General features: G+C 42.6%; 1 long non-coding RNA gene across 1 annotated transcript; it reads left to right on the forward strand.

Annotated features, from left to right (window-relative positions):
* Positions 1 to 673: 673 nt before the first annotated feature.
* Positions 674 to 4,671, forward strand: LOC143485358 (uncharacterized). The gene is made up of 5 exons (XR_013122850.1): positions 674 to 717; positions 1,462 to 1,530; positions 1,648 to 1,713; positions 2,343 to 2,375; positions 4,608 to 4,671. It is a non-coding gene; the product is annotated as an uncharacterized LOC143485358 (long non-coding RNA).
* Positions 4,672 to 7,824: the final 3,153 nt, after the last annotated feature.

Consider the following 7,824-nt stretch of genomic DNA (forward strand, 5'->3'; position numbering starts at 1 on the left):
GTTAAGAACTTGGCTATCAGGCTTCCATCTCAAACCATAAACTGTTTGGATAATAAAATAAGCATAATACATTTTGTTCTGAAAAACAAAAAATAGCTAAACATCTATTTGTCACATAAGATGGAGCAATTGCGGCACGTGGTGGAGTTTGCTGACAAGAGCACGGCAGTTGTGCCCACTTCATGGGTCCAAAATAGACAATGTCTCTGGCCCCCACGTGACAGCGTCAACAATCACAGAGCTGTGAAACAACAAATAAAACCAAGCTTAGACTGGACAGTTCATGAGCAGATTTGGTGCTTAGCAACTTGTGGTAAGTCTGCTACTAAAGAACTTGATTGGAATGTCATTTAAGCAAACAATAAAGTATTTAAAGTGAAGAATTCTATATACCTCTGCTTTCTAAAGGTGTTTCCATGTTCCTTTTTTTGCCCAGACACATATGAGAAAGCTATAGATTGTTTAAAGAGATCAGTGGAACCTGGCTGTGCCACAACAGATATAGAATCTGAACAGGAAAATGCAGAACGCAGAAAAAGGATATCAAAGTAAGGTTAATTCAGTTGTGCCACGTTACAGACTTTTTTGGTATGTTTTGGCAGTTGTAACTGTTGTAATCTTGCAGACCAAACCCAAAGTATAATATTTACATGGAAGCAGAAGAGGAGTGTACAAGGAAAACATGCATTCCCAAACCTTCATCAATACTTTCACCAGGTACTTACATGTTCCTAACTGCATGGTTGACGATGCTGTTTAATGACTCCTCCAGTTGATGACTTGTCTTATTCATGTCTTATCTTTTCACTTCTCCATATTTCTTTTTCATCTGAAACACTAAAAAACAAATAAAGGACATGGACATGTGCCTTCATATTCTAGTGACTGTAGAATTTAAAGATAATACTTGTGGTAGACTTTTTTGGAAAAACATATTGTGAACTTTAATGCTTCTTTAAAATATTCATTATTGGCAACAATATTTAGCAAATGTATTCTCTTCTCTATTAATTATAGGCACAAACCAAATTAACAAGCAAAAATAGTTGGATTTGGTTGAAACACAAATGGTTCTGTAAAAGTGCCAAAACATCTCATGGGACAGCTCCGGACCCCTCTTTTTGGGCCTGTGTTCATGTTGTCTGCGTCTGCTCATGTCCATGTTTGTATTTCTGTGGATGTGGGTCATTTGTGGTATGTTCACCGGTCTCACCTGTGTTTCGTCTCGTGATCACTGGGGATTGTGTAGTTCGTCTATTTAATGTGCGTTTGCACAATGTCCCATGCTCGTCTTTGTCTAAAGCTCATGCCGTGTAAATGTTACATGTACTGAGTGGTTGTGTTACTCGTGCTGGACTTGATCATAATGTGTACATGAATAAACGTTTGTGTGACAACGTTAAACACTCGTCGTGCCTGCCTCCTCTCACAGTAACACTATGTACTTAATTATCTCTACAGATTTCTATCAAAGTTACAGGGTAGCATCTGATGTCCTGGACCATACCTGGCCTGAAGGGAATTTATTTGGTAAGAACCCTGAGAACTCTGCTCTTTATCTATAGGAGATCTGAAATACTTCATTACCTGTTTTATTGCTCTAGTTTCTGCTCTGTACAATTTTCTTTGCTTTCATTGTCCTTTCAGCCCATCATAGTAATGGTGAAAGCCATCACCATCTGCAAAAGTCAAGTAGTTGTGATAACGATACAGGTTAGTCAGATTCCAATCAGATTATTGTGCAACAATGTGTAATTCCAAGACCTTAAAAATATTATAATAGTATCCATCAAGTGGAGGCACTTAGAAGTTATAAAATATTTCTAAAAATATGGTTTCATAAGAAGGGTGTTTTGATTCTATGGTATAACTTTACATAATGAAATTATAGTATACTGACAAACTTTTTGTCATGGTGAGGGGCCGCAGCCGATCCCAGCACACACCCCCGCGCACGCAGCCACTCCCACAGTCGCAATCACCATCATACTGAGCACCTGTTTCTTGTTTACTTTGCACTTCTTAAGCCCACAGGTCGTCTGGTCCAGTGCTGCACATTGCCGCTACACTAGCGTCTCTGGTTGATAGCGAGTCCGTCACTGTGTTCCCTACCGTGTGTGTACGCTACAAGCTTCACCTTGCATCCACAGTGTGTGCGCTACGAGCTTTACCTTGCATCTACAGTGTGTGCGCTACGAGCTTTACCTTGCATTACTTGCTGTGTATGCGATACGAGTGTTACTGGTTGCCATGGATAATAAACCACCTTCTGTCCAACCCACGTCTCCGGCTGCCTCTGTCCCGACGCCCCCGGCGTCACACCTTTAATGTTTTATATCCAGAGGTACAACCACAACCCAGACAAATGCTCAGAGGTATGAACCAAAAGATCACTGTTTCAGTCTTATACTTAGACACAGACTGTGACGGGCAGGTGTGAGCAACAAAAAGGAAGCGATCACGCCAAGTCTCAGGGAAAAAGGATGGTTTAATATAAAGTGTGCAAACCTAAAACCCGTGCAATAGATCCAAATTAAGGATATAATGACCAGCGGTCAACTGGTACAAAGACAAGACATATATAGACAGACAAACGACCATCAGGTGGGAACGGATCACGGGCTCCGCCCACCTGAGGGGCGTACACGACGTCACAAAACAACAACAACACAGCCGCTGTGGACGGAGGCGACCGGTAGGGGGCCGCCTCACCGTGACAGACCCCCCCACCAAGCCGCACTCCCCTCCACTGGGTGTGTGGCACACAGCGGCTGCACAACAACACGAAGGGGCAGGAAGGCAAGGACAGGCAGGGACACACCTCCTGCAGTCCACGAGCTGAAACACAAAACACATAACGTTAGTCAGCTCACCTCCCTGGGCGGGACCCTGGACCGACTGGGCCGTTAACAACACATAATCACGCCCCGGTCGGTCACAGGGCCCTCGCGCCCTAACCGGCCCTTGGCCGGTGAGCCCCACAGGTGTGAGGACGAGGAGCTATGGCTCCTGTGTCGTCCTTAGCGTATGTGTGTGTGCAGGTTACCTCCCCGAGGCGTGGCTTCTTCACCTCCTGGACCTACCTCCTCCCAGAGCTGACCCCTGCCTTCTGCTAGGGGTCACCCCAGCCTCCTGGGGGAGCCAACCCCTCCCGGGGTCCCTCATCACAAGGTGGACTCCTCCACCCAACCCAGGAGCGCCAGAGACCAAGGCCCAGAGCACCCCCGACACGGGCTAGGGAGCAGCCCCAAGGGCCTCCTGGTCACCCCGGGCAGGAGGGAGGATCTCCTCCCTCAGCAGGAGCTTTTCAGACCGGAGCCCCATGGTCCCCAAACATCCGGGGGCCCCAGCCCTCTAGGGAGGGGCTCTTCATGACCAGGCTCCGGTCACCCCACAACACAAGGGGGCTCCTGCCAGGTGGAGACCCCCACAAGGTCCAGCACCACCACGACACCGCCAGGGGGAAGCACCTGCACAGAAACAGCACACACACACACACACACACACACACACACCCCAACACCAACATAGAACACAAACGCGCCTCAGACGCCCTCCGTGCCATACCCAGTGGCACGGGACCACAACCGCCCCCCTCCCAAACACACATTTAAGTGGAGGAGCAAGCGTGGAATTACACTTAACAATAGACAACACGCTAGGACACAACACACACGCAAAGACTAGACAAGCAAACAAAAACGGTGCACAGACAGACAGACGGGACCTACACATGCGTGCTCTACATAAACACACAGTGACGCGCGCCGCTCAGAGTCGCAGTCGCTCCCCACATTTAACACAAGACACACAGGGAGCGAGGCGACGGTGACGAGCGGCGACCGCGTCACACACAAAACATTCAACATAGAACATAACGAGCACGCACACTGATCCACACATCCGTTGACATGAACACACGTTTTAACAAACACAAAACATGAAGAGCCTTTCCAGGGAAGACGCCCTGGTCCTCACCGTGCCACAAACACAGACACGGCGGAGCTCTTCAGACAAACTAACAAACAGACACGAAGAGTTTTCCCAGGGCAGACAGCCCTGGTCCACGCCGTGCCACAAACACAACACAAAAGCACGGCGGAACTCTTCACAAAACACCACGCAGACAAACACTTACCACGAGACATGACCACGAACGAAGGAGAAAGAAAAAGAGACTCGGCGGCTTCCGAAGGGTGGCTGGTCATTCTGTGACGGGCAGGTGTGAGCAACAAAAAGGAAGCGATCACGCCAAGTCTCAGGGAAAAAGGATGGTTTAATATAAAGTGTGCAAACCTAAAACCCGTGCAATAGATCCAAATTAAGGATATAATGACCAGCGGTCAACTGGTACAAAGACAAGACATATATAGACAGACAAACGACCATCAGGTGGGAACGGATCACGGGCTCCGCCCACCTGAGGGGCGTACACGAAGTCACAAAACAACAACAACACAGCCGCTGTGGACGGAGGCGACCGGTAGGGGGCCGCCTCACCGTGACACAGACTACATCTACACAGGCCCGAAGGGAGGGGTCAGGGGCTGTACTGTGACAATTTGTACAAGTTTCATTCATTGAATAAATTTCATCTTGCTTTATAGACATTGGACTTAGCAAAGTGGTGCAAATGCTTGCACAAATTATGGAGGAAAACAGAGAGATGAGAGAAGAAATTAAAAAGCTCAAAACCTTTATGATGTAAAGGCCCTGAGACGAGACTTAGTGAGGCAGGACACTGAAAACACACCACCTTCTGTCATCAGTCTCCCCCTTAGAACCATGGCAGATTTGGATCAGACAGAGGTCATCCTAAGAGATCCGAAGGAACGTCAAAAGATGGTACTTTTCCTTACATAAAATTTAAACTTTGTTACAGGATTTAGCAAGAGTAATAAATCAGAACCAATAACTCACCTCTTTCATCCTCTCCTCAGTATGCACAGTGCTAAAAATAAAAACATCTCTTATTAGTATACCGGTCAGTTAGGCATATAATAGAAACTTTTTGACTGCCTTATCATTCCTTACATGTCATTGTTAAAGCTCCCTTTGTTATTACATAGTTTTTTTTGTTAAGTCTCATCAATGCTGTCTTCTTAGGTGTCTTACCTTTCCATCATGGGTGGACACACACAAGAAATGGTTGTGAGATGGATCCTGACCCATGCCCTTTTTAATGGTTTGGCAAGTCAGCTGAATTGGGCTGGTAAAGGCCACAAGAGGGCTTTCAAAGATACTGCCCTTCATGACATTATGTTTGATAAGTTCATGCATGCACATGAAACACATTAGTTGGGCATTTGCAAACCCAACTAATATATAAATATATTGCAGTAGTCACCTGATTTTACATATCAGTGACTGAATTATATAGAATTTCAAACAGTCAAATCTAATTTCTAATCAATTATGCCCACTTATTCCCCGCCTTAATTTAGATAACTATTTGATAAGATAAATTACTTTCTTACCTCAGTTTATCCTCGTGGTTTCCGCTCTGCAAAAACACAGCTCTATTTGCTGGAGTGGGTCAAAAATGTCAGAACACCAGTACAAAGCAGTAAAGGTTCTATTCAAACCTTTACATGCCATAACATTTGAGTATTTAATTTGCTAAATGTGAAACACTTAGGTTTTACTTTTAGTTAGTTTCACGGGTAAAGAACGTGCAAAACGAATACGAAAATGCAGGTTTTCAGCCTCAGAATATAATAAAACCGAGCGAAACATAATCTAACGTAACCAATGTAAAGTTAACAACAGACAACAGCAAAGCGATCAGAAAGAACTTAAATAGGAACAAGCAAATTGCATAACACACAGATGACACGGAGAACGAGACTCATAACACTCAAACCGCTTACGGGCACCACACTGTAAAAAAAAAAGTTGTAAAAAAATGGTAACATGTCCGGCAGCAAAAGTTGCCAAACAGTTACCGTAAAATTACAGTAAAATACCACACATAATTCAACAATGAATTACTGTAAAATTAGATTTTCCCTGTATTTATTCTTTGTAATTTCACAGCCAAATTTGAGTAAAATTACAAATTTTCATTGTAAGAAAACACAGCTGGAATGTTAAAATAACAGCATAATTAGGTTACTTCATGGTATTATTTAAACTATCTACAAATGAACTTGTCAAAGTACAGAGGTAATCTGTGAATATATGTTCATATCCTATAAACTCACAGTGGATAACTGTTAAATGTTGGTTGATCAACGCACAAACTCTTACAATGTACTGTTTATCAATGAGATTTCAACATTAAAATAATTGGATTCTGCTTTTTAAATACACAAAAACAATGTAAAATTATATATTTTTAACCCTATATAAAAGTAGTTTCAAAAGTTATGTGTTTAATTTAACATCCAATGGACCAATAAATATGCTACTCTTTCCTGTCATGGAACAGCTCCGGACCCTTCTCTGTGGGCGTGTGTTTACGTCGTCTGCGTCTTGCAGTCTGCGTCTGAGGAACCTCGTGGGTGTGGTTGTGTCTGCGTGTGTTCATCAGTCCCACCTGTGGCTCGTCTCGTAATCACTCGGGGCTCATTTAGTGCATTCGCGCAGTGTCGTGTGCTTGTCGTTGTCTTTAGTCTGCACGTTACGTGTGTGTGTGTTAGTGTTGATGTGTTTCTGTGTTGCGTTGTCTTGCGCAACACGTGAATAAAGCAGTGACGTTGATGTCAAAGCCAAGGACTCGTGTCTCGTCCTTCGTGCGGAGCCCAGCGTTACATTTCCTATTAATTTACGGTGCTTGGGATGTATTAACGTCTTAAGTTTGTTAAAACTACCAATATTACAATACATTTCTGTAAACATAAATATTTTTGTGGTTATTTTGGTCTTTAAATTCCAGCTTACATTAACATTTTACAGTTACCTTTTATTTCAGCAGATAAAAGAATGGTGTACTTACATAAATTAACAAACATTTAAAACAATGTAAAACATTAACCAAAACAATAAAAGCAATAATAAAAGCTCAGCCATAATACATACTTTCAATCTCTTTATTTTGACAGTTGAACTTCAACAATCATGACAACTGAACTGACTCTAAAAAAAATATAAAAAACACAAAAAGATGGTTACTATGGATTTTTACAATGTTCTCGAAGTTGAAAAGATTTATATTAAATGGAATTCTAAAATATAAACAATAATGTGAACTAACAGCACTAGTTATCTTATATCATTCTCAGTTTATTGTGTAGTATGGACTGTAGCAGCACGTGCCAATTAAAAGATTCAGATTAGGATTGCTTGGGAAAAATGTTTCTTTGTTTCATTTACACACCCAGTAGAAAATCAACAACAGTTGTTTAAGGCATTTTCAACAGTAACAGTAAGATGGTAAGAGTGCTGTATGAAACGATCACATCAAATATCTCATAGAACAACATCACTTCATTATCACTGTGCACTTGTTGTGTTCAGTCCCAGTTCACTCACTGTTAGCTGTCACTACATAAAAGTTTATCATTAACTTTATCAAAAAAGATGTCGTATTAGGACACATCCAGAAGGAAGAAAATTCCATAACTCCAGGTTTTGAACATTATGGAAGTTTCTCTCAATGGTCTTGTTAGGCATCATTAAACCAGTGCCCACTGCCGCCTCTGTTAAAAGAGAAAAATCAAATGTTTGTTTTAACCTGCAACCTTAGGCTACATAGTAATTCTGGGACATTGTGTGCACTTTTTATTCAATTTAGAATGCATAACATTGTAACGTAAAATGCAAAACAATTCTGAAATCACAATAACCCCAAATATCAGACAGTTTTGTTTGACATCCAGGAAG

This window comes from Brachyhypopomus gauderio, unplaced genomic scaffold, assembly GCF_052324685.1.
Source record: "Brachyhypopomus gauderio isolate BG-103 unplaced genomic scaffold, BGAUD_0.2 sc34, whole genome shotgun sequence".
Taxonomy (NCBI): Eukaryota; Metazoa; Chordata; class Actinopteri; order Gymnotiformes; family Hypopomidae; genus Brachyhypopomus; species Brachyhypopomus gauderio.